Genomic DNA, 27,476 nt, shown 5'->3' with positions numbered 1-27,476 from the left:
CCTACTTTTAATACCTTCTTTTCTATCACATTTATTTTTAACTACGACAAAAACAGCTTCGTGATCACTAATGCCATCTATTACTTCGGTTTCTCTATAGAGCTCATCTGGTTTTACCAGCACCACGTCCAGAATATTCTTCCCTCTAGTGGTTCCATCATTTTCTGAATCAGCTGCCCTTCCCATATTAACTTATTAGCCATGTGTTAGTCATGCTTCCCGTCGTTCGCATTACCTTCCCCACTGACATTTGGTAAATTGAGATCATCCGCTACAATCACGTTCCTTTCCATATCATATCCCACATAGTTGATTATCTTATAAAATAGTTCTGAATCAGCGTCAGCGCTGCCCTTTCCCGATCTGTACACTCCAAAGACATCAAGTTGCCTATTGTCTTTAGAGATGAGCCTTACACCTAAAATTTCATGTTTGTCATCTTTAACTTTTCCTCCACTTTCATGAGAAAATGTCTACATCCATTATATCATGATTCAACACCTATTATAATATCTGGTAAATATATATCTATTAAATTACTTAATTCTATTCCTTTCTTCACAATACTTCTACAGTTCAACACTAAATGTCATCCCTACTTGACTTACATATTACTTGCTTGCTTATTTTCGTACGTCTTCAAAAGTAGCACAGTATTCAAGATGTCATCAATGCGTTCACGTTATCAGAATATTTAACATAGATACAAATCGTTCCTAAACAACGTTTTGCCTGATTGTTTCTTAGAAAATACATGAAAACATGTTCTATTAAAAACATACCAAGTAACTATGAAATACATTTACTCACATGTTCATGCTATATAGTCAATTGAAGTTGACATTCTTTCTGAAAATCGAACCATCAATGTTGGCATATAATTCACATACGATGTAGTAGCCTTTCTATTTCTCAGTTGAAATCACGGCTAGGTTACTAAAGCGTTCCCTGTCATAGTCATTCTCAAGTATGTTTTGGTAAGTTTCAATGATGAGTAATTTTGCTCTGCCCTGGCGGTAGTCACAGGAAGAACTAACACAGTTTTAATGAATCTTTTATCTCCTTCCATTTTGTTTATTATTGAGAAAATTTGAAGCGCATTGTCGCGATCTTTACGCAAATTTTGACAAGAGAGTAGGTACGAAGTTTTCTCACCTCGATTGCATAATTTAGCAAAGTTCCAGAGGATTTTTGAATTCATGAATAAATCTGAGGGAGGCGGCAGAAACGGCATGAAGAATGTATGATATGAAAAACTATTTTCCATTTCCTGCAGATTATTGTCTATTGATTATTGTCTCGAAAAATGCGAAAGCTCATTTTCTTGTTATGTTCTCATCATGTTCATGTCTTTTCTGCCTGGTTTTTGTTGCCTCTAACCTTTCCTGTAGTTATGCTTCTTTCTTTCTTTCTTTCTTTCTTTCTTTCTTTCTTTCTTTCTTTCTTAATCCGTTTATCGTCCAGGGACTCAACGAGAGATCCCACCTCTACCGCCTCAAGGGTGGTGTCCTGGAGCGTGAGAATCTGGGCCGGGGTTACGACTCGGGAGGAGGACCAGTACCTCACACAGGCGGCCTCACCTGCTGCGCTGAACAGGGGCCTTGTGAGGGGATGGGAATATTGGAAGAGATAGACAAGCAGTCGTGGCCTTAAGTTACGTACTATCCCGGCGTTTGCCTGGAGGTGAAGTGGGAAATCGTGGAAAACCACTTCGAAGGTCGCTGAGGTGGGATTCGATCAACCCTCTATTCAGTTGACCTCCAGAAGCTGAGTTGACCCCGTTCCACACCTCAAACCACTTTTTCAAATTTCGTGGCAGAGTCGGGAATCATACCCGGGCCTCCGGAGGTGGTAGCTAATTACACTAACCACTACACCACAGTCGGGAAAGTTAAATTTATTTCAAAATTAAAAGATCTCAGAATTTTGAGTAGGCCGCTTCACTCGATAAAACCGTCACTGATGGCACTAATACCATCTAGCGAGATTTTCTAGAAACCTCCGCAGGCATACAAAAAATTGCTTTACATAACTCATTGTAATAGATAATACTAAGCCCGCGTGGTGGCGTCAAGTCTATATGATCTAGTCCGTCTCCGTGGGTAAATGGTTAGCGTGCTAGGCTTTGGCTCAAGGTGCTCCGAGTTCGATTCCCCCGGCAGGGTCGGGGATTTTAACCTTAACTGGTTATTTCCACAGGTTCGGGGACTGGGTGTTTGTATTGCCCTTAAACAGAAAACACAAGAAAAACAAAGAGAGAATTAGAAAAATAAGACCGAGCTCGATAGCTGCAGTCGCTTAAGTGCGGCCAGTATCCAGTAATCGGGAGATAGTGGGTTCGAGCCCTACTGTCGGCAGCCCTGAAGATGGTTTCCCGTGGTTTCCCATTTTCACACCAGGCAAATGCCGGGGCCGTACCTTAATTAAGGCTACGGCCGCTTCCTTCAACTTCCTAGGCCTTTCATATCCCATCGTCGCCATAAGACCTATCTGTGTCGGTGCGACGTAAAGCAAAAAAAAAAAAAAAGAAAAAAACACTTGCTTCGAAGTTTCATTCACTTTGTACCCGACCCATTAGGGAAACGGGGTAAGGGTTGGACAACAATCGGTGTACTGTATATACTACATACGATACTCTGGTCTCGAGTGTTTTCGTTTGTATAGCGACAAAGCAGGTATTTTTACCTTGAATTTATAGAGGGGAGCACATAACCAATCATAACTCATCATGTTACTGTAGAGGGTAGAGGGCTCTTCGATTGGAAAGTAAACTTAATCATAAAAGGTTTTTACGTACGACTAGGATACGTTTCTTCGGACTAGTTGGTCAAATGTGACACACGGGCAGCATTATCTGCAGTATCTTGTCTCTTCCTTGTGTATCCCTTCCGATCTTCCCTTCCAACTACAAGGCCCTTGTTCAGCACAGCAGGTGAGGCAGCCTGGCGAGGTACTGGTCCTCCTTCGCAGTTGTATCTCCCCAGCCCAAAGTCTGATTCTCCAGGACACTGCCCTTGAGGTGGTAGAGGTAGGATCCCTCGCTGAGTCCAAGGGATAAACTAACCCCGGAGGGTAAACGAGTTAAGAAAGAAAGAAAGAAAGAAAGAAAGAAAGAAAGAAAGACATACAAGGTGACATTATCCTTACCTTCTTATATAGGTTTTAAGCGACGATTGATTAGGAAAGTGTTAAGCTTTAATTAAGATGCCCATGGTTTCCCATTTTCACATCAGATTGTACCTCAATTAAGGCCACAGTCGCTACCATCCCAGTCCTATCACTTTACCATCCTTGAGTCGTTGAAAACCTTCGATGTGTTAGTGCAACGTTAAACAACTTAAAAAAAAAAAGAAAAAAGTAAAGTACCCTGAGCCTGTTAGTGGTCTTAAAGGTCGCGGATTTTGACCATAGACTGCCTTTGTCATGGACTAAAAACTAACGTCCGAGCTTAATCCTTTCGTAGTTTATACTTGGAACAAAACAAGCACAAGCACCCAGTCCGCGAACCAGAGGAATTAACTATACACAGTTAAAAACATCGGCCAGGCCGGAAATCGAACCCACGACCCTCTGAACCGAAAGCCAGTACGCTGACCGTTCACCCAGTTAGTAATATACCACCACATACACAGTTTCAGTAAAATATAATAATCACCCGTAAGGTTTTTTTTTTTTTTGTTTGCTACTGGTTTTCATCGCAGTTCGCCTCTGTGGTGTAGTGGTTAATGTGATTAGCTGCCATTCCCGGAGGCCCGGGTTCGATTCCCGGCTCTGCCATGAAATTTGAAAAGTGGTACGAGGGTTGGAATGGGGTCCACTTACCTCGGGAGGTGAACTGAATAGAGGGAGTTCGATTCTCACCTCAGCCATCCTTGAAGTGGTTTTCTGTGGTTTCCCACTTCTCCAGGCAAATGCCGGGATGGTACCTGACTTAAGGTCACGGCCAATTCCTTCCCTCTTCCTTGTGTATCCCTTCCGATCTTCTCTTGCAGCTACAAGGCCCTTGTTCAGCACAGCAGGTTAGGCCACCTGGCGAGGTACTGGTCCTCTTTCGCAGTTGTATCTCCCCGGCCCAAAGTCTCACCCTCCAGGACACTGCCCTTGAGGCGGTAGATGAAGGATCCCTCGCTGAGTCCAAGGTAGAAACTAATCCCGGAGGGTAAACGAATTAAGAAAGAAAGAAAGAAAGAAAGAAAGAAAGAAAGAAAGAAAGAACAAAGAAAGAAATACAAGGTGACATTATCTTTACCCTCTTATATAGGTTTTAAGCGACGATTGATTTAGGAAGGTGTTAAGCTTTAATTAAGACGTAACCCTGACATTTTTCTTGTGTGTGGAAAACCCATATAAAACCGTCGTTAGACCTACCGATAGAAGGGTTTGAACCCACAATCTGTTGAAAGTAAGCTTATCGCTACATGACTCATGTCTTGTTGCAACCTCAGTCGGCAGCTTGTAACACCGAAGAAAAAAAGTCTCAGCGTATATAGCTATAAAGGCAGGCCTGTTGGGTTCATAAGCCTCAAAATTTGCCAAGGATCCTGCAAATTAGCAATGCAAATAATCATACTTCCTGATTGGCTACATCAGATTGTACAGGCTCGTGACTGGTGTGACTACATCCAACTTTCACCTATTTCAGGCTTGTCTTCGAGGTCGTCTCGAGAGCATTCATGGAAATCCCAGCTCCCTTACTGTAGTCTATAGACCTTCAACGAAGACATGCAGGACCGTAAAATACAATGGCATTTTATAATTGTATCATCGGATGGATAGTTTGTACAAACAAAAAAGAATTTCATTGAATCTCATTGTTGGGCGGTATTACCTTTTCGTCAGCTTGTCAGGGTCATGTTTTGTTTCCTAAATATTTTTTAACATTTTCTGTGTCTTTGTAGACACCATAGGATTCCAAAGTTAAGTGTCGAGCACATGAATATATAAGAAACTTTCGTTTGAAAAAATACACGTACTTGTCCGCTGCATAAGAAGTCTCTACAGTTTTGTTTTCACATTGTGTTTCCTCATGATGTAATTATGTTCAAGTTGTAAGAAAACTAGGAATGTGGATTTTTAGTAAAGCTCCATGAAATTGTTTACTTGTAAGCTGACAGAGCCAATACCCGCAGGTATTGATTACTTAAGTGAACTTTGTACCTCTGGTTCACTGGTGTGGAGTTATTCAAGTCTAAGACATGGTGTATATTCGTTTGTTAGTTTTACTCATAACGGTTCTTAAGTTCAATGTTATCGATCTGTAAACAGAATTTGTGATTTGCGTACGTTTGATTAAGTCATTGATGAGTAAATATTCTCATAAAACAAACTATATAGTGACTTGCATATCATTATTATATTTAAGAAATGAAGGTACTAAATAATTGCTTGAAAATGGCTTGCGAGCGGAGAAAGGAATTAAGACTTTTTCAAAATGCTAAAAACACATTCCATAATATACAGGGCGTATCATAATTAATAGCGTAAACTGAAACAGCTGTAAATACACGATACTAGAAGCAAGAAAAAAATGTCTTGGCAAACATGGATCCCCAAACGAGTTGTTTGCAAGATAATTTAGAATTTGTTGTTACCAGCCTAGTTAGCCTAGTTAGGTAAGGGTTATTCTGCCCGAAGGCAGGTCCGAACCTCCGCAGAGGTGCTCCTGAGCCGGATTTTACGTGCGGTAGGGTGGCCAGTTCCTTTCCGCTCCTGCATTTCCTTACCCCCCCCCCCACCAACAGCGCATGGCAACCCATCCAACTCCTGACCACACCCAATGTTGCTTAATTTCGGAGATCTCACGGGATCTGGTGTTTCAACACGGCTAAGGCCGTTGGCAGCCTAGTTAGGAAAAGGTACCAATACAACATTAAGAAAAGTTGTTAGATACTTTGGTCAAACTGCAGTTGGTCTTACTGAACAAGAAAACAGTCATAGTATGTTATAATCACATGTTATAATGACTGTACAGTATACTTACTCGTAGTTAAAGGAAGTGTTCAAAAGTGTCGTCCCTGTACGCGGATGCAGGCCTGTATATGTCGCCGCATTGAGTTTCGAATTCTTTCAAACACGCCTGGATCATTTTTACATTCTTGACAAGCATGCATGAGTCACCACATTAGCAACGTTTCTCATTGAATGTGTGGTTAGTGGTACTATACTAGACTTAACTAAAGTTGGCGTCTGACAGGTAAGGTTGGAGGGAGGAGCACTGCACGTGTCATTTCACGATGTCGCCACATTCCAGCATTCGTTTCAACATGCTCTTACCCCTCGCTTCCGGCTCACTTGTTCCCTCCTTCATTCTGACCGCTGTGATCTGTTGTAGACTACCTGGCCAGGCGGTGTCGTCCCATTTGCGATCACTCTTATACAAACAATCAGGTTCTTATCAGTGACAGTGACAGGTTTGGCAACTCCCAGCAAGACTTTTTTTTTTTTTTTTTTTTTTTATACGGGGGGCCCCCGTAGCCCGCTCCCCCGCCGTGACCATCGACTCAATCTACATGGCCTCCGACATGCTATTAATTTCTAAGTAGAAAAGAGATAGCTGGGTAGAGTGGGAAGTGATACAAGGAGTATCTGCCTGTTTCCATGTCAGACACGTTACCAGGCGAGATTGTGTTAGGTATATGGTGTTGAAGTATGGTATTGAAGGGTCAGGGAAAAACCACATAGGCAGAAAGAAGAAAGAGCCTACATGTAAAACCTGACATCTTTTGATAGCACATGCAAGGATGTGGGCTGGAAAAAGACCAGAGGTTGTGTTAGTTAGGAATATGTGTCATGCAATCATAACCATTTACCTAGCTTTGTCAATTATTATGGGGGATCAGTCCTACTTGTCACTGCCTGGTGCGGCTCGGGTCCGCTGGCGTCTGGGCTTTGGGCCACAGGTTAGTCCCTTGGTCCAGCAGCCAGCAGTCCCTGGTGCCAAGTCTCCTTTTACGGAGAAGGGGATTAGTGCCAAGCCTTACTTGTTGTAAGGGGCATCTTCTTTCCCGCCTGATGACGTCCCTTCTTTGCGGTGTTGGTATCACACACTTGTCTCTGTAAATATATACACAAATATACACACATCCTGTTATATATACATTATTACCTTTCTTCTGTAGAGTGCGGGCCGCTTTTCCGCTCTCGTGTCCTGTAGAACAAGTACAATTACAATTACAATTAATAGATTAATAGTTAGTGGTATTAGCAGGGGTTGGTTTTTCGTCCACTCCTTTGTCGCTGGTGGGGGCGAGGTTGGATTGGATCGTCTCTTTCATGGCTGTGTTGCCTTCGTCGTGATGTATTACTTTTCTCAATCCTCGCTCGCTTGGCTAAAACATAGTAATAACATAACACAATCTAGGGAAAGGATGTATGTTGTAAACAAGCATGCACATATATACAGGTGTTGCGGTGTGTGTGCATAGTGTTAAGTGGTGCGGTATTGTGAGTTGGTGTCAGTTTAAGAGCGAGGGCGGTTTTGGGCCCCCGGCCTCCTGGCCCTGTGCCTGAACAGAATGTGTTTCGGTGTGGGGTATTTGGTGTATAGATCGACGTCATAGCGTCCTATTCCACTGACTAGTGGGTTGACTTTACTACCCCATGACTTCTTGTACATTCGGAGTGTTTGATTTCGTATGTGTTGCCTTATCGAGCTGACTTTCGCAATTGCGCGTAGGTGGCGTATTGGTGTGTCGTACGGGAGTCTAGCCGCTGCTCGAATGCATTTGTTTTGTATTAGTTCCAGCTTATCCAGGTTTGTCATAGCAGTGTAGCCCCAGGCGGGAGCTGCGTACGTTATTATCGGCCTAATTAGGGCCTTGTACATGTTTATTGCTACTCGCTTGTTAATACTGGATCTTTTATTCAGTATCGGATAGAGCTGTGCCAGTCGTGCGTTTGTTTTCCGCTGGATGTCTTTAATGTGATATAGCATGGTTAGTTTTCTATCTAGGACTACTCCTAGATATTTGACCTTGTCGTGCCATGCTATATCTCGATTAAATAGTTTGAGCGGTTTTATGTTAGCTGGCATACGTGTGCGTCTGTTCTTCCTAGTGAACATCACAGCTTGGCATTTGTCAACGTTGACCTTGATGCGCCATTTGGTTAGCCAGGGCTCGAGAGTTCGTAGTGCTACTTGTAGTCTCTTTCGGGCGGATGCTAACTGAAAGTGTTGGACTGTGATAGCAGTGTCATCCGCGTAGAGGTGCGTGGTAGTGAGTTCCGCTGTTGGCATGTCATTCGTAAATAGGATGAACAGGATTGGCCCTATTAGTGACCCCTGGGCTACGCCCGCCCTGATTGGTCGCATGCTTGACAGTGTGTTGTGAACATCTACTTGGAACTCTCGGCCTTCCAGGTATGATTTAATTAATCTTATGTACCCTGGGTGGAATTCGAGGTCTATTAATTTCGCTAATAGGCCTTCGTGCCAGACTTTATCGAATGCCTTCTGGATATCAAGGAATACCGCGCCTGTGTCCCTCCGCTTGTTTAGTCCGATGGTCGCTTGTTCTAGGACCCGGGTAAGCAGTTGCGGGGCGGAGTGGCCGTTTCTAAAACCGAATTGTTCGTTTCGAATGATTCCTCTTTCCTTGATATGTGCTATGAGCCTTTTCAGCAGTATTTTCTCAAATACTTTGCTGAGAGCGTCCAGGAGACTGATGGGCCTATAATTATTAGGGTTAGATTTGTCCTTGCCTGGTTTGCCGAATACAAGAATTCTCGCCTTTTTCCACTGTTCCGGATAATACTGCAACTGGAACATTGCATTGTATATTTTAGTGAGTAGTGCGAGAGCTTTCGGTGTTAGCTTTTTGATTATTATATTTTGAATCTCGTCTGGGCCGGGTGCCTTCTTCGGGTTAAGGTGGTCTATTATCCACTTAATTTCGTGGATATTAGTCTTCTTAACCTCGGGCTTAGGTGCGTTTGCTAGGAATTCCGCTACCTTGGCCTCTGTTTGCCTAGTGAAGGCGGGGTCCGACGGTTCGTCATTGGGCTTAAAGGCCTCCTCGAGTGAGTCGGCTATCACCTCTGCTTTGTCTTGATTTTCGTATACTGGTCCGTTGGGTCCCTTAATTGTTGGGATCACGTGTGGTTCTCGCGTGAAATATCTCGCTAAGTTCCACACCGGTCTGGTATTTGTGTCGAATGTACTCAGTTTGTTATTCCAGATCCGTGACCTATACTCCATTATTTCGGTTTCGATTTCGACCCTGAGTTCGTTTTTACGTATCCGGTCTTCATCGCGGTGGTGTCGGGCCCAGTTGCGCTTGTGTCTGTTGCGCTGGCGTATTAGATCTTTAATGTGGGCCGGTATTTCAATGTTGGTGTTTTGTCTAGGTTTGTGTACCGGAATGCTCGCAGTTGTGGCTGCCTGGATCGCATTTACGAGTGTTCTTAGTGATTCATCCGTTTGGGCTTGGTTTACTATTTGTATGTCCTCAGTCCCCTGCAGGAGTGAATCTAATTTTCTTTCGAATTTACCCCAGTTGGCTGCTTTATAGTTGAGTCGGCGCTTGGGGTTATTCTCATATTCCTCGGGGTTCGCTTCCAGTGTAAATATTACTGGTTGATGCCTCGACCCTAGGTCGTTAATGACCTTTATGGTGTGTCTTTGAGGAATATTTCGCAGTAGGGCGATGTCCAATATGTCGTCGACCTGTTCGTTTGGTGCTAGGAATGTGGGTTCACTGGGGGCTGTTACCACATAGTCCTGGGATAGCATGTGGTTGTACAGCCTTTCGCCGTCTGCGTTAGGTTTCAGGCACCCCCAGCTGGCGTGTTTCGAATTTAGGTCGCCTCCTAGGATCGTGTTTCGATTTTGCCTTAATACCGATTCTAAATCTTGTGTGTTAAGGTGTTTAGGTCTGGAGTATGCCGATATTACATTGACGAGTGTTCCTCGCACTGGCATGGCAATTCCGCACGCTTCCAGCTCGACCAGTTCTGGTAAGTCTATTTCCATATGTTTGATGTCCTTCCTTACCAGAACTGCCACTCCTCCGACTCTATTAGCCTTATCGCTTCTGTGTATTTTGTAGCCTCTTATAGTGAACTTCTTCCCCGGTGGGAGGAAGGTTTCAGTTAGGAGAGCTACGTGTATAGTGTTCGCGGCTAGGAAGGCTTCGAGTTCGTATTTCCTAGACCTGACGCCCTGGCAGTTCCATATTAGAACTCGAAGCTCCTGCGTGTTATTATTATTATTGTTATTATTATCGTCCTCGTTTGGTTGTTCAGCCATCTAGGGTCAGGAGGTCAGCAATGGCATTAATCAGGTCCTTCAGCCAGGGGAATGGTAGCATGTTGGCCATCATAACCCCAGTGGTTATGGCTGCCGTGAGGTTCAGGTTCGGGAAGAAGGTTTTCAGGATTTCTTCGATCCTTTCCCTGAACGCCTTTACTACCATTTTCCCTTCTGGCTTCTGTGCCTGTTCTTGTGTAGGTGTTGTGATTGATGTGGTGCAGGGGGCGGGCGTTGGGGGCGGTGGTGCGAATGCCTGTTTACTATTGGCAGGTTCACTGCGGGGGGTGGAGCTGGCCTGGTCGGGGCCCTGTGACTGCTCGGGATGAGCTTGCGTGGGCTTAGCCTGCCTTTGATTTCTTGCTTGGGTCTGGGCCTTCTTTTTGTCTAGTTTGGAGTTCTTGGTTTGAACGGTGGTGGGGGCTGGTTGGGCTGAGGGCCCGGGGTTGTGTTCACCCACCGTCCTTAGGGGTTTAAAATTTAATATTCTCATGCCTGATGGGCGCTGTGTGCCTGAAGGGCCTTGTTCTTGGCCCTTGGTGCCTGAGGGGCCTGCAGGACCTGAAGGGTCCTTTTTGCCTGACTGGCCTGGTTTATTTCTGCGTGATGCGCCTTTGCCTGATGGGCCTGCTTGAGCTTTAGGGTTGCCACGCTTATTACCCTTTAGCCCGTTGCCTTGATTGACGGCTTCGAGTGTCCTGCGGCTCGGACAGTTTCTGAAATTAGCCGCGTGTTTTTCCCCGCAGTTTGCGCACTTGGAGTACGCAGGGTCGTTGCCATGGGGGCAGTCGCGAGACAAGTGGGAGGCGGCGCATCTGCGGCACCTGGGCTCCAGTCGGCACCCCGCCCCTGGATGGCCATGCCTCTGACACACTCCACATTGGGGGCCAGTGGCTGGGGGGCGGTACGGCTCGACTGACACCAGCATGTTCGCGAGCATCCTCATTTTCCGCATGTTGTCCGCTCCTGGGGTATCCGCCACGGCAACTAGGAAAAGGTTGCCCTTGGCAGGCCTATTTCCTGGTCTCATTCGCACCACGGAGAATGCGGGGATATCCTGCGCCTTCAGGGCAAGTTGGATTTCATCCGCATTACTTCCGTTAATGGGAGTCCTCACTACGAATCGCTTCATAGTGCTGTTGGGCAATATTCTTACAAAGTTAATATTCAGCCGTTTCAGCACCTCGATAGCGATTTCATAGCTCTCAAAGCTAGTCATATGCAGCCGGATTGCTTCGTGCGCATCTACTCTCGGCCTGGAGAAGTAGTAGTTTCTCTGATCATGCGCTAGCTTTTTGAGGAGCTCCTCTTCTAGTGACTTGGTATTCTTGGTGTACACCGTAAGGGGTGGGGGGGTTGCCACCTTACGGGTGTTTGGTTGTGTTCGTGGTGGTGGTGGTTGAGGTGGGCTCAGCCGAGCCTGCCTCGTGTTGGTGGCGTGTTGAGGCTGGGTTGGGCCGATAGATGTTTCTGTGTTCCTATCGGCTTGGGTACTTGGTTTACGTACCCCGCCTTTCTGAGCCTTGCGGCTCAGGGGCTGGGCTACTTTGCCTTTCCCCTTCCCCCTCTTCCTCCCTTTTGCCTCCCTGAAGCCGTCGCCCTGGTTTCCCGGCCGGGTGGCTGGGACCTCGGGTTCGGTCGCCACGCGCTCGCACGGTTCCTCTCCCTCCGAGCCTTCAGAGTCGGCATCCTGGGATGTGCTTGATGCATCTATCACCAGATGTTCCTCGTCTGAGTCGGAGTCCGATTTGCCAGCTTGCTTGTGGTGGGGTTGAACTTTACATTGGGCCTTTCGCCCAGTTCGTTTATTCTTGCCCTCTCTCCTTACCTTGGGCGCCGCCTCATCACACAGGTTTGCGGGACTGGGTCCCGCTTTCCCGGCGTCCGGCTGGCTTGCCGCTGGGTTGGGTTTGGGGGCAAGATTTGTGTTAGGGGGAGAGGTGGCCTCCTGTTTATGTTCAGGTATCTCCCCAGTCACTTTCCCATGTGCGAGTTCCGGCACTTCAGGGTCGAACCCCGGTTCCCGCTCACTCGCACATAACGTCAGGCCTCCTGGTTCGCTTTCCCTGCGCTGCGCGCTCCTTTCTCGGGGCTCAGCTCGAGTAGAGCCAGCCGGCCGAGTGGGCAGCAGCTGCACAGGTATGTGCTTGCCTGTGGCTACTGACGGGGTGGCTATGGGGGTTGTCCTGGTAGTGGTGGTGGTTGTTGTGTTTGTGGTGGTGGTGAGCGCAAAGTACTGCATGGCGCACCCCGTTACGTGAGTTTCGAGCGCCAGGTTTACTTGCACGGAATCAGGGGTGACTGTTCTGTGCTCCTCTGGCGCATTAAGCTCACTGCTCACGGGGGGCACGCAGTGGTGGGTCGCCAACAGTCCCCGCTCGGCCGGGTCCGTGGCCGTAGCGGGGGCCGTTCGCGCTGAGCTGCGCGCTTGTGGACACCCATCCAAACACTGACCAAGGCCTATGTTGCTTAACTGCGGTGACAGCACCGTGGAGCACAACATGGTATGGCCGTTGGCGGCTTGGGTAGGGCTACCTGAAGGCAGGAAATGGAGGTAGTCCTTAAAGGTGTCCTTGTGTAGTGATATGGGGCTGGTCAGCCCCACCGTACTCTGGGTGGTTGGCGGGGGGTTGCGCTGTGAGAACAGCGCTGTTCCCTCCGCTGGTGGACTGACGGCCGTAGAGTGGGTAGGGAGCCGTGATAACGGCATCTCCTCACTCTCCGTCAATTCTTGAAGTTCGTCGCATATGTCTGTAGTGGCTCCAGACTCGCTGACAAATTGCTCTTTCCTAAGTGCATGACCAATGCCCTTTTGGAGATTACGAGTCTGTTGCCGTGTGTTTTTGTGTGGGGACATTCTAAAGCGAGCTAGTAGACGCGGGATGATCCGTTGTTAAGCGGGTCCCTGGCCTACAGATTCCCTATCTAACACTAGGTACCGAGAAGCGGTAACCGATTGGGACAGGTAGTGTAGTCTCGTAGTCTTGAAGGTCTCGGTGAGAGGAGAGAGACAGCGGAGCGACAGGCACGTATGACCTCTCGCTACGACAGTCAGCTGCTCCTTCTCCCAGCAAGACGAGCTGCCCTGAAGTTTTATCTCCATGGCAACCGCAGTCGCCCCACCCTCGTTTCCATGGCAACCACACAGCCACTCCCTTCATCCCGCCTCGGCAGGCAGTAAACGGACCTCCCTCTAAGAAATGTCAGACACCAACTCTTATTATTAGCAGTATAGGTGATTGTTTTATTGGGCCGTACATTTTACCAAACAAACCCAATGGACGGAATTATCTTCGGTTTCTGCGGTATCATCTTCGAGAATTGCCTGCATCCGGGTACAAGGACGACACTTTGAACACTTCCCTTAACTACGAGTAAATATGCTGTACAGTCATTATAACATGTAAAGGTAACACACTAAGTAAGACTTTCTTTAAGTCTTTAGGCTTTTTTAATCGTGAAATTACCAGCGTTTCGCCTCAGTGTAGCAGTGGGCCCATCAGTTGGAATGCTACACCTTTTAAAGACTTTCTTGTTCATTAAAAACAATTACACTTCTACCAAAGTATCTAATAACTTTTTAAATGTTGTATTGGTACATATTCCTAACTAGCATGACGTTCATACACAGCCAAATCAGTGGTGGCTGGTAACCAACATCATCATCATCATCATCATTTTACAGTTCCAGTTTCCCGGGTACTGTTGGCTAGCCTCTTCCATTCTGTCTTATTGAGATACGTTCTGTTGTTAATGACGTCCTCCAGTGTCCTTCCCTGATCTGCAATGTCCATCTTTATGATGTCTATCCAGTGGGTTCTTGGTCTTCCCACGATCCGTTTCCCTGCCACATGTCTCTCCAATTAACATATGCTGTACACACATTCTAAACCATCTCGCGAACGGCTCGTTTGTGAACCCATGTTTACGAAGATCTTTTTGCTTCTAGTATTGTGTACTTACAACTGTTTCAATTTGCGTTATTAATTATGAAACATTCTGTATAATTACAAACTGTTGTGTTTTATGTTGTTTCTGTTTTTGCTAGAGGTTTAAAGTCACACTAGGACGCAAGGAAGGGAAAGGGCTAGGACGGGGAAGGAAATGACAGTGGCCTTAATTAAGGGACAGTCCCAGTATTTATCAGTGAGAAAATGGGGAACCGCGGAGAAACATCTTCAGGGCTGCTGAAGTGGGATTCGAACCCACCATCTCCCGAATGCAAGCTCACAGCTACGTGACCCTAACCGCACGGCCTGCTCGCTCGGTTGTTGGTCCTCTTGAAAGAGGACTGCAGCTATCCAGCTCGGTCGTCTACTTATTACCATTCTGGAAGTGACAATGTGTTTCACAATTATGGATTACAAATTATATATACAGGTTCTTATACTAATTGAACATATAAATGTCTATATACAGTGCATGTTTCATGACATAACCTCACAAACAACGCCATCATATCGTATGTACATATGATGTAATACTAACAATAATAATACTTATACTAAATGGGTGAAAACACATCATAATTATACATTTCAAGTAATAATAATAATCATAATCGTAAAATAATAATAATAATAATAATAATAATAATAATAATAATAATAATAATAATAATAATAATAACAATAATAATAATTCGAGCACGATATTTGTATTACCCATGGGCGAGAGAATATTGTTTTAAATTTATATCTGTTTATTACACTTGCATCAGGTCTTCGGTTCAGAGGGCCCCGGCTTTGATTCCAGATCACGCCGGGGATTTTAATCGCATCTGATTCATTCTTCTAAATTGGGTCTTTGTCCCAACACTCTCCTCTTCATATTCAAACAACACACCCCCACTACCAACCACCACACAATTTTGAACACATCCCTCCGCATAGGGTTGGCGCCAGGAAGGACATCCGGCCGAAAAACTGACCAAATCCATATGTGCGACACAGTGAGGAAAGCGGCGGAAGAAGAAGTATCAATATCAGTCTTTATCCTTGATGTTGTGAACCTGTTCATGCATGTGAACTAGTACGTAAGCATGTGTTCGATAGTCGAAATTACTACGAGCTATATAAACGGGATTTTATTTTTGATTTAATTCATTTATTGAAACACACAAGGCAATTACAGTTTATTTTTCCACATAGTTTACTGCTTTGGAAATGCATTTGTACCAGAGTATGGGCAGCTTTTTAATCCCCTCATCGTAAAAAGAACAGGGTCGCGTCCCCAGCCAGTTGCGCATGAAGTCATCCTCACTCTCATCATCTTCAAATAGTTGTCCTCCTAGAGCTTCTTTAAGCGGTCCGAACAATGGAAATCGCAGGACGATAAGTCCGGGCTGTAAGGAAGATGATCAGGTGTAGTGCAGTGCATTTAATGTAGCTTGGAGACAGAGCTGCAGTATGGGGCCGCGCATTGTCGTGGAGGGGGATGACCTGTCGAATCGATTAGTCTCGTCTTTTGTGGCGATATGCAACCTCGCCTTGTTCAATAGCTCGCAGTAGTAAGCAACACTGACTGTGCGTCACTCAGGCACAAATCAATCAGCAAACTGCCTCGCCGATCGATAAAACGGTTGAAAGAACCTTGTCAGCTAACAGACGAGTCTTGGCTTTCACTGATGCTGCCTCCTCTTTCCTCCGCCACTCCTTCCTGGCTTGTTTGCACTCGGGAGTGTAGTAGTGGACCCATGTTTCGTCTCAGGGGACGATCCGACTAAAAAATGCATCACCTTTTTCCGCAAACCTTGCTGTAAGCTTCTGACAGACCTCCAAACGTCTCAACTTCAGATTTTCGATCAAAAGGCGCGGAACCCATCTGGAACACACTTTACGGAACTGTAGGTCATTTGTGGTGATTGCTTTTTTTTTTTTTTACGTCGCACCGACACAGGTAGGTCTTATGGCGACGATGGGATAGGAAAGGCCTAGGAAGTGGATGCAAGCCGCCATGGCCTTAATTATGGTACATCCCCGGTATTTTCCTGGTGTGAAAATGGGAAACCACGGAAAACCATCTTCAGGGCTGCCGACAGTGGGGCTCGAACCCACTATCTCCCGATTACTGGATACTGGCCGCACTTAAGCGACTACAGCTATCGAGCTCGGCGTGGTGATTGCTTAACAGCTCCCATAACTGATTCCGACTTGTTCTGCAATTTATGATACTATCGCCCGTCGATCGTCGTCAGTAATGTCTTTAACTGCACGAATGTTTTCGACTGTAATGCTGGTCCCAGGACGGCGATCGTGTTGCTGATTTTCCACAGGTTCTCGTCCTTCCTTGAACTTTTTATACCAGGCAAACACATGCGTCCTTGACAATGTTTGATCATCGGACTGTGCAGTCAATCTCTGGCAAATTTCCGCCGCTGTAACTCCTTCAAGAGCCAGAAATGGTATAATTATGCGTTACGCAGTGGAGGGGTGCACGTGTTGCTCCGACATCGTGAGCGTTACTGACGAAATGGCGGGAAATATCTAACAGCAAGCTCTCCCCACTCCTAACGGTCCCACCTAAGTATAGCAGAAGCGCGGGGCCAGTCCTACCAACTGCTGATGTTCAAGGTAGAGAGAGCTAGTTGCTTTACGTCGCACCGACACAGATAGGTCTTATGGCGACGATGGGATAGGAAAGGCCTAGGAGTTGGAAGGAAGTGGCCGTGGCCTTAATTAAGGTACAGTCCCAGCATTTGCCTGGTGTGAAAATGGGAAACCACGGAAAACCATCTTCAGGGCTGCCGACAGAGGAGCTCGGAGCCACGATCTCCCGGATGCAAGCTCACAGCCACCCGCCTCTACGCGCACGGCCAACTTGCCCGGTCTGATGTTCAGGAACAAAATTACCGTTTATATTTGATCGACCTTCGTATCTATAAAGCAATTTGAAATTCTAAATGGACTGTTAATGTATCTTACGAATAAAAGTTACATTTTCCAGGTTTTATGCAGCATATGAATGGAATCAAAACAGGTATTTCCTTACAAACTTTATTGAGTGCAGTTGTAGCTTGGAGTTCATGGATCTGAGTATTCTTGATAAAGGTACGTATAACCATCCAAAACACCAGCTTTAATGTTTGCCCTGGTGGCTTATTCATTGTGACGTGAAAGAGAAGGCTAAATTTAGAGGAAATTGCCTCCGTTTAAGAACGAATGGTCTACCCTGATTCACAGGCGCTAAATCTATTCTTGGAATAAAACACTTTCTTCTTGAGGTCGAGTCCGTCTTAACTTCTGCATGACCGATATTTGTGTCTAGCTTCCGTAGATTCAGTCTCGTTCCGTTGCACAAATCAACTTTATTAAGCTCATTAGCATAATCGCAGACTATGGAGTTAAAGGTAATAAACGTTATTCGGTAATCTTTTAAGTTCTTTAAAACCTATTTGCTGATGATGTTAACTTATTTGTTTCTTGGGCAAAAAATTCCTGCTATAGAAAACACTGTACTATCACTTGGATGCAAAGAAGGACCAAGTGAATCTCGTATAATATGTTTTGAAATCCGGTTTTGTTGAATCTCGATAGTGCCATTTGGCCTAGTTGTCCGTTTCCGAGATTTAGACGCCCTTAAGTGAAGTTAAATCTTCTTTTTGACCCAAGAGGTAGAATATTTAAAACTTGACTGGATAACTTGTTCTGTAACAGTGAGGAATTACTGCCAGGCACTGTCGGAAGTCAGGGGGCTGCCTGGCCGAGGCGGTAAAGGTGTGCTCGGTTCACCCGAAAGGACGTGGGTAATATTCCCCGTCAGAAAGTCGAAAAATGGCCCTGAGGTTCATTCAGCCTACACCAAAAATGAGTACCAGGTTAATTTCTGGGGGCAAAGGCGGCCGGGCGTAGAGCTAACCACTCTACCCCATCAAGTGCTGAGGTTACGAATAGTGGAAGCCTTTACCTTCCACCCCTCCAAGGGCCTTCATGGCCTGTACTATCGAAAGTCTATACCAAGCAAGATCATTTTTAAAGCGAAAGGTGATTTGTGATTATAAGCAGCTTATCTGCTGCGGAAAGAGCGTAATGGGGAGTCATGGATGGTTGCTTCGCCCCATATGATTAACTTAGCCTGTCTTATTTACTCCGCTTCTTCTGATATTCGTATGTTCACGTCCTTACTCTCTCTTTCCTGTGACTTGACTCAATTCATCTTTCTCCTAACGTATCGTTTTGGCTTCAGTTGTTTGTCTCTGCAACTGCATGTTTTATCTTTGCCACTTTTGCATTTGTTTACTCTTTTCGTCTTCCTCGTTGAAGTTTTAGTACGTTGGGCGATCGGCTCATTTGAACATTTGGGGTATAGTGCGCATTGGTATCACCCAAATATCACTATAAAATTTGTCACAAATGGAACGTAATAATTGCTTTTACACATATCAAGTGAAAAATCTGCGGCAAATTAAGAAATAATTGATTTTTGGAGAATATTATGTATACGTACTTTACCACTTTACAAGTACATTTGGTGTTGCGCTCACAGTGACACACGTATGTCTTTTGTCTTACACTTTCAACAATTTCGTGTGTGATATCTGTGTTCACTGAAGTTCTTTGCTTTCGTTTCATTGCTTCACTTGTCAATGACATCATTTCATGAATTGTATCGCGATATGCAACATTTAATAGGCGACAAAATGGTATGGCCAATGTACATAAGAAAAATTCAGTGGACTAGTGATTTATTGGTCCAGGGATCGAGCTACTTTCGTTCGAACAGAAATACAAATATTTATTGGTCCAGGGATCATGCTATTTTTCTGTTGACCTCCATTTTGCTGTTTGAACTGGCCGCTCTAGTCATATGGACAAAGATAATGAGAATCCACAGACAAAGCACTCCCATTCCACGGTGCTAGCCCTGGACCTGAAAGTAACAAAAGACGGCACCAGCAGCGGAGTAAGACATAAACCAGTCCTGTCTACAAGTCTTAAGTATGTTTTCATATTTCTCAAATAACGACGGTATTTCTTAATTTGCCGCAAAATTTTCACTTGATATGTGTTAAAGCAATTATTATGTTCCATTTGTGACAAATTTTATAGTGATATTTGGGTGATACCAATGCGCATCGTACCCGAAATTTGTTGATTTAACACACGGAATTCATACAACATTTGACGATCGAAAATTATATTCAGGTGAGATCTCATGCCTTCATGGACGTCATGTTCTCCTGACGGATCTGCTGGCGTATTTCTGTGGACGTATACCCGGTATAACTAAGTTCAAATCTCCAAGCTCCAATGAAAAGAAAAAGCATTTTGCAGCCTAAAATATGTTTCTACGGAGACAATATCGGAACAAAAATATATTAAATATTGCCATTTGGTAAAACCGATCTCTGTAATACAAACACATCAGAGCAGACAGCAGGGCTTGGTTTAGTCTAATGCCATTAGATGAAGTTGATGTTGCTCCAAAATGACAACCTCATTGCATTGTATGAGGAGCATTAACGATTGTCTTCTGTTTGTTATCGCATTCACATCCAACCAACGAGAATAATTGTCTTTAAGAACGCGCTTGTGTAAATGAAACACTTGATATATATGTACCGTATTGTTTTTGTGGACCGACTGATGCAGTTCACTAGCCCCATGGCCATCTCAAGGCCAACAGAGAGCCGTCCAGTGATTGACATTGGCGCAGTGGGCAGATCATCGCCCCAGAAAATTACAACCCGCAGCCAATTGTGATGATTAGCCAGCAGGAAGTAACCACCAAAGCTGAACGTGTCAAGTGGCGTTCGGTGAAGGAGTGGACTCGGTCGCCCGAACTGAGTAGTTCGTTGTTGGGATCCATGATATATAGGACTATTCGCTAAACGATATAACAAAAATTGTGTTCTGTTACTGACGTAAAAATGAGCACATTTTTGCTCATATGATATGGCTTTTAAGAGCTCCGAACTAATAATATTCAGACTTTCAGGTTTACGCCTTGTAAACACGGCAAACTGTCCGATAATTCAACGTTTCGCGGAATTATAATGGCACTTCAGAAGTTAACTGTGACTGTTTTATCAATGCCGAGAGATGAAAACAAAATCACCTTCACAGAGGCCAAGGTAGGTTCTCGGACGAGTGGAAGGTAAAGGATTCCCCAGTTCATGACCTCGGCACTTAGTGGAGTAGGGTGGTAAACGCTATGTCTAGCCATCATTGGCCTCAGGAGTTAGCCTGATATACATGTTTGGTGTAAGCTGAGGAAACCTCACGGACATATGCCACTCCAGAAGAGAAAATTGTGTTTCTAACTTTTCCAACTTCTTGACAGTGAATCGAGCCCACTCGATTAGCGCTCTTAGCTGCCGTTTTCGGAGGCCCGTGCTCCATTCCCGGTTCAACCAGTGATTTAAGATTGGCAGGAGGACTGGCATGTGGTTAAAAATGTGCATGCAGTTCACTTCCATTGAGGGTGTGCCTGAAGAGAGCTGGACCACCTCAAGAAATACGAGAATACTATTCTTAGTTTCCTAATAATGCCCACAGTTTTAAATTAAACAAAAATCCGTGCTTAGTGCAACGTAAAGCCAATAGCATTATTATTATTATTATTATTATTATTATTATTATTATTATTATTATTATTATTATTCTTATTATTATTATTATTATTATTATTATTATTATTATTATTATTATTATTATTATACCGGGCGAGTTGGCCGTGCGGTCAGGGGCACGCGGCTGTGAGGTTGCACCCGGGAGATAGTGGGTTCGAATCCCACTGTCGCCAGTTCTGAAGATGGTTTTCCGTGGTTTCCCATTTTCACACCAGGCAAATGTTGGGGCTGTACCTTAATTAAGGCAACTGCCGCTTCCTTCCAACTCCCAAGCCTTTCCTCTCCCGTCGTCGCCATAAGACCTATCTGCGTCGGTGCGACGTAAAGCAACTAGCAAAATACAAAACTACTATTATTGTTATTAGTGTTTAGTCTCATGGAATTATTAAGCTCCCTCAACATGCGGGTTGTTCACCCAGACTGGGGGACAATATTCAGCCGTACAGAAGACCAGACCTAAAGCAGAACACCTCAGAGTTGCTGGAGAAGCACCTCGAGTTGTACCATAAAGCTTTTTCAATACGTTGTTGTGACTTCAATTTCGGCAGTTATGCTTTCAAGGAGCTTTTAAAAGACAGCGTACAGTCTTGAGTTACTTCTAAGTACTACGGAAATTTATTGAAACAGAACGGAATCTTACCAAAACGGTACGTTTATTACACAGTCAGACATTTAGTTCTTCAAATGGAAGCATGATGCCTCGGTTTTGTTGAGCTTAGTTGGAGCCTCCGACAATGAAAATATAAGTCTGCTAGGTCATTAGTAAATATATTCTCTATCAGTGATTTAGTTGAAACGAAATATTTACAGGAACTCACCTTAGCAATTTACAAATGGACTCGTATTGGGTGTCAAAATCAGCGGCCTCATATTTCCGACAAGTTGTTTCATCAGCTGAACGTCTCCCCTTTCGTAGCCATGACTTGACATATTAATTTGGGTTAAATATATGCACAGGAGGTCCAACGCTGCTTATGAAAATAAGTCCGCTTGATCTTGCATCCAGCAGCCTATTTCTCTTTTCGGTGAGGATCTCATTCATGGTACTGAAAGATCCTTCAGCTTCTGTTGAAGAGATGGGAATGGTCTGTACAGTCTTGATTAAAGGCATCAGCTCCACTGGAATTTCCTTGGTCTCGACATACTTTCTAAAAAGCATTAATGTACCTCGTCTTGTCTGACACGTGGAAAAAGTTACAAAGGTTGCCAACACTCTCATCACCATAGTAGATATCCAAAGTAGAAGTGGAGGGCCAGTTATTTTTGTATAGAACCTTTGAATCACTGATACCTTTTGTCATTCTCTCATGCCTCTGCTGACTAGAGCTGGAACCAAGATGAGATGATGTGGACACATTTTCCATAAGCCTGTTGTTTAAATTTTTCACAAGACTTCTGAAAAACTGCTTTCTGTCAATTTTTACAATTGTTTTTTAGAATCATGTAATCCTATGTTTCTAAACATTTCGTTTTTTGCTGCTTTAAGAACTGTTCTGTAGTATTCTCCAGGAGCTGAGTTACACATAGATTCAAACACTTTCATAGTGCACTTGACTGCATTTTGAGCCTCTGTCAGACTTGTCTCTCTTTTCTGCAACTCTAATGACAAATCAGCTAACTCAACAAGAGCATCATACATAATTGCTATATTTTCTAGGACTTTTACACATGTTAACATATTTTCTAGGCGTTGGAATTTTGCCCTTTCTTTAGAGTCTCTCTGGTGGTCATTTTTGGGCTCACTAAAATGTTTTACTAGTGCACTATAGTTTTCACGGACAGCTTTTACAGTTGTCGGGCTCGATGCTACCCATCTTATTGTAAATATTTTGGATTCACTTGGATTCACACAAACATAACAAGTGGAAGAAGGTTGTTGTGCTCACTTCCCGCTCTCCGAATCCAATAGCAATGTAGCCAACATTAGAGAACCAGAAAACCACCCAGCAGTGTAAAATCGACCGTATCTTGAATGCATGATTCATTCACTCACCGTATCTTATGAACATAAAACCGTAAGTTTGGATATTAGTCCGCTAGAGTACACCCATGACGTTTCAGTGCTATGTATAGATTACAAGATTTTCTTACTGAATGTAAAAATCTTACGTCATTGTAAAGCGGGAAAATATTTTCCGAAATGTGTTCCGGCCCGTTCCGGTCCAACTAAACCACTGTCTCTATGTCATTAATATTTTTGAATCTTGTAGCCGGGGGCATACCAACAGCGTAACAGAACTTTTCAGACTATGCTTCATGTAAGTGAGATGCGTATAGATGGAAGCTAAGGCGAGCCAGCACTGGTCCTTGCGGAAGGCTGTTGTTCAGCTTCCTTTGTTCGTTACTTTTTCTAGCATAACTTGACAAATTCTGTCGCTGAGCAATATGTTGAGCTGTAGCTTTTCAGAGTATTAATCCTACTTGTAACAGTTATAGTGTACCTATCCTAATTCTCCAGACTCTATTATACGCTGCAGAAGGATCTAGGAACGTAACAGACGTGTTCAACTCAAGCTGAAATCCAGACTCAGTGTGGGATGTAAGAACAATGACTTGGACACAATAGCTACGACTACAAATAAAACCAGCCTGATTCATAGGAATATGCTGATATAAGATGGCAGGACTTTTCTTTCTGTAAACCGACGTTGACGAGGCTTCTTGCAGCAGGTCAGCCTTACTGCTTGGCATTAATAACCAAGTCCCCTGCCTTTCATGTAACCTAACTCTAAAGTTGATCTCATGAGATTGAGTTAACGCCTTTCCAACATTCTCTCCTTGTACGAGCCAAGAATAAAATCCAGGGCTTTCGGGAAAGAGGGAGGGAGGGGCTGTCTGCTGTAAGTAATATCTTCTCGGTTGTGTTCCCGAGTAGAGTTCGCTCCAGATTTTCAAATTAGACGTACATTTTTCGGAGATCGAGGAGTAACTCCCAAAATAGCGCGAGTCTACTGTATCGTCCCCTATACCGTGATCTTTATATCTGACTAGCTGCAGTACCCGTCGTGGATGCGATAATAATATAGTACTTTCCGCCAATATCTGAGGCATGCTGTTGTACTCGGGACGCAGCAGTAATCCCATCTATCGGAGAGGAGTGGCAGCAGAAGAGACAAAGCACATCACAACAATGGTCAATATAATGTCATTGTTGATCAGGTTTTTCAGCTTTCGATATTGTAGGCATTCACATTTAGTTTTCCGACTCTCGGATATTAGAGCATCTAATGTAAAGACAGTCCTTCCTTCCTTCATGGCTCCCTCTTTGTCTTATTCTTTAAGCAATCGTCCCTTTACGATTTTTTCTCATATTTATAATCATCATCATCACGTGGGTTTCCATCTTAACACAATCATGACAAAAACCATAGCCAGTTAACACGATTAAACGATATTTCGCGTTGCTATGGATTAAGTAACGAAAGGAAAATCCACAGACTGTTTCCAGTCATTCGACCGGGTCAGGAATGGAATGAATGAAGCCCCCATCTAGCGGTGAGGATAGAAAATGTGCCGACTGCCGAAGCCTGGCGCACTCCTCTGGAGCAATGATTAATGAATGATTAATGAAATGATATTGGAGAGTGTTGCTGGAATGAAAGATGACAAGGAAAATAGGAGTACCCGGAGGAAAACGTGTCCTACCTCTGCTTTGTCTAGCACAGATCTCACATGTAGTGACCGGGATTTGAATCATGGTATCCAGCGGTGAGAGGCCGGCGGCTTCATGGACTAAGTAACAAAAGTCTAAATACATTATTCTATTCTCATAGTCGATACGGTAAGACTGTATAAGACATAATTGATTGGAACTGTATTCTCTATAAATTTTGCTACGGTAACTTTTGATAAGACCAACAACTTAGGTATTTGACGAATTAAATTTTAGCTAGCTTCCCCCTAAACTACAATATCAGCCAGCGCGAGTAAAAATTATTTATATCCTAAACTGTAGCACCTTATTCCCAGACTTTACATCCCGATTTTCATTAAATTCTGTTCACCCATTTTCTTATAGTTCGGCGTTGATATGGACTTAGCAACAAAAATCTAAATTCACGAATATCTCTGTTATCATTGCCGGTACGGTAACAGAGTATAAGAAATAAATGATAGGAAGTTGCGTTCTATATAACTTTAGTTATGTAGTATTTATCGACAGGACCATTAATAACATAAATATTTGAGGATTACATTTTAGGCCTTCCCCTAAACTACTATTTCACTCAGCGTGAATAAAATTATTTATAGCCTAGATTGTAGGGCATCATTCCCAGACTTAACATACCGATTTTCATTGAATCTCCTTTAGCCGTTTTCTTGTGAAGCCCTTACGCACAGACAGACAAACAGACAATAATAATAATAATAATAATAATAATAATAATAATAATAATAATAATAATAATAATAATAATAATAATAATAATAATAATGTACTGTTATTTGCTTTACGTCCCACTAACTACTTTTACGGTTTTCGGAGACGCCGATTTGTCGGAATTCTGTCCCGCAGGAGTTATTTTACGTGGCAGTAAATCTACCGACACGAGGCTGACGTATTTGAACAGTTCCTCAACCGCCTGAGCCACTTAGACAGACAGACAGACAGACAGACAGACAGACAGACAGACAGACAGACAGACAGACAGACAGACAGACAGACAGACAGACAGACAGACAGACAGACAGACAGACAGACAGACAGACAGACAGACAGACAGACAGACAGACAGACATAACGGAAAATTAAAAAGTGCATATTGTTGTTACTGTGGACACGGCCGTTACAGAAATATCATTCTTTTCATATTCTGAGCAATGTACAGACAAAACTCTTATTATTTTATATATATAGATGGAATAATATTCTATTTTTTTTGCTATATTATATTATAATGTTTGTTGCTACGCCGTGTGATAGCTCAGGGCGTCCGTCTCGCTTGCTTGAACATACAGAACCTTCAACTTGGCCGTGAACAAAAGCATGCCATTTCACTCTCGCTAAATGCTAGTGGAAGTTTTTCATAAGACTTGCAAAATATTACTCTGTTTTTCTGCTAGATCTCTACTATTCAGTTACTTTACATAATGTGACTCCATTTCAAGGATTAGGGATCGGCTAATGTCGATATTATCTGACAGTAACACGTCACCATCTTTTTTTTGGGGGGGGGGGGATTACCTCGGAATGTCACAGTTTCTATTACTGATTAATTTATGAAGATCGACCTATTAACAAGCACTCTTTGCTTTCAGGTTCTCTATACTCGAGTGGAAATGTTTAAGGGTGATTTTAAATAAAATTCGGGGCTCTTCGGTCAAGAGATGTCTTTTCCTTTTCTCATTAGTTTTCCATTTTCTCATCCTTCGTGGTCCTTCTACTTCTTCCTTCGATACCCTAATTCTTCCAAGTGTCGGAACTGTTCATATGATCAGTAGTAAGAGTGGATGGTTGCCTAGTTGTGCTTCTTCTCAAAACTACAATCACCACCATTATCTCCTGTATCAGAAAATTATATAACCTTCGTATATTAATACCGTTTGCAAGTGAAAGAAAAAGTCACCCACGCGTTTCTTAGCTTATTATTGCTGTTGTTGATGTTGTCGTTGTATGGTCTATCTTTATCGTTCTTTCCGCCTACACATCCCTCAAAAACTAACTGAACTAACTGTCTATGTCCTATAGTTCTATCCCTTCTTTCGCCAAATTTTCTCCATATCGTTCTCGTCTCACCAATTCGGTCTACTCATCTCATCTTTAGTATTCTTCTGCACCACCACCTTTCAAAAGCTTCTAGTCTGTTTCTTTCTGAACTTGTTATTGTCCGTGTTTCGTTTCCATACAATGTTACGCTCAGACGAAAGTCTTCAAGAACATCTTTATAATTTCTGAATCAACGTTCGAAGTGAGCTTGCATTTAGGAGAATGTAGGTTCGAATCCCACCGTCGGCAGCATTGAAACTGGTTTTCCGTGGTTTACCATTTTTCACACCTGGCAAATACTGGGGGTGAACCTTAATTAAGGCCGCGGCCGTTACCTTTCAAATCCTAGCCTTTTCCCATCTTTCCGTCGCCGAAAGCTTTCGATGCGTTAGTGCGACGTTAAGAAAAAAAAATACAGTATATAATTTGCATGATTGTTTTAATGAAAGCACAGGAATGGATTAACGTTTTCGTTTCTTCATTAAATCCTTACTGAGGTTGGTGTCGAGAAGGGCATCGGCCATAAATACATGCTATATAATTTCACCTCAGCTCATTTTTGAAAGGAAATCGGGAGAAAGGGTTAGACATATATACAAGAATGGCAATATAACTGGTATCATGTGGACTGTCAGAACCCAGATTTACTATTAAATTGAACAACGTTTTCTTGTTGTTTTTGTTGCATATTGAACTTGATTCCTTTAAACAGATGTTTTCAAAAAGGACGTAAAATATTTAAAAGAATAAAAACCTGGAAGGAAATATAAAAGTACTAAAATGAAGCTCAAAAATTTAGAAAAATATATCGTTAAATTTTCCTTTGGGAAAATAAGACGATCGTAATGATCATACATATGTTCTTCAACAATATGTGTGATGTCATGTTACCTAGCAACGGTGTACGCCAAAGTACTGATGGTTGGCCATGACATACAGACTCACGGCCTGTG

At 43.6% G+C, this 27,476-nt stretch overlaps 1 protein-coding gene across 3 annotated transcripts in view; it reads right to left on the bottom strand.

The window, feature by feature from the left end:
* LOC136884884 (probable peptidoglycan muropeptide transporter SLC46) overlaps positions 1–27,476 on the bottom strand; it is a 431,764-nt gene that overhangs the window by 48,865 nt on the left and 355,423 nt on the right. The window lies entirely within an intron of this gene.

The sequence above is a fragment of the Anabrus simplex genome, chromosome 1, assembly GCF_040414725.1.
Source record: "Anabrus simplex isolate iqAnaSimp1 chromosome 1, ASM4041472v1, whole genome shotgun sequence".
Lineage (NCBI taxonomy): Eukaryota > Metazoa > Arthropoda > Insecta > Orthoptera > Tettigoniidae > Anabrus > Anabrus simplex.
This window is presented reverse-complemented; position numbering and strand designations above follow the sequence as displayed.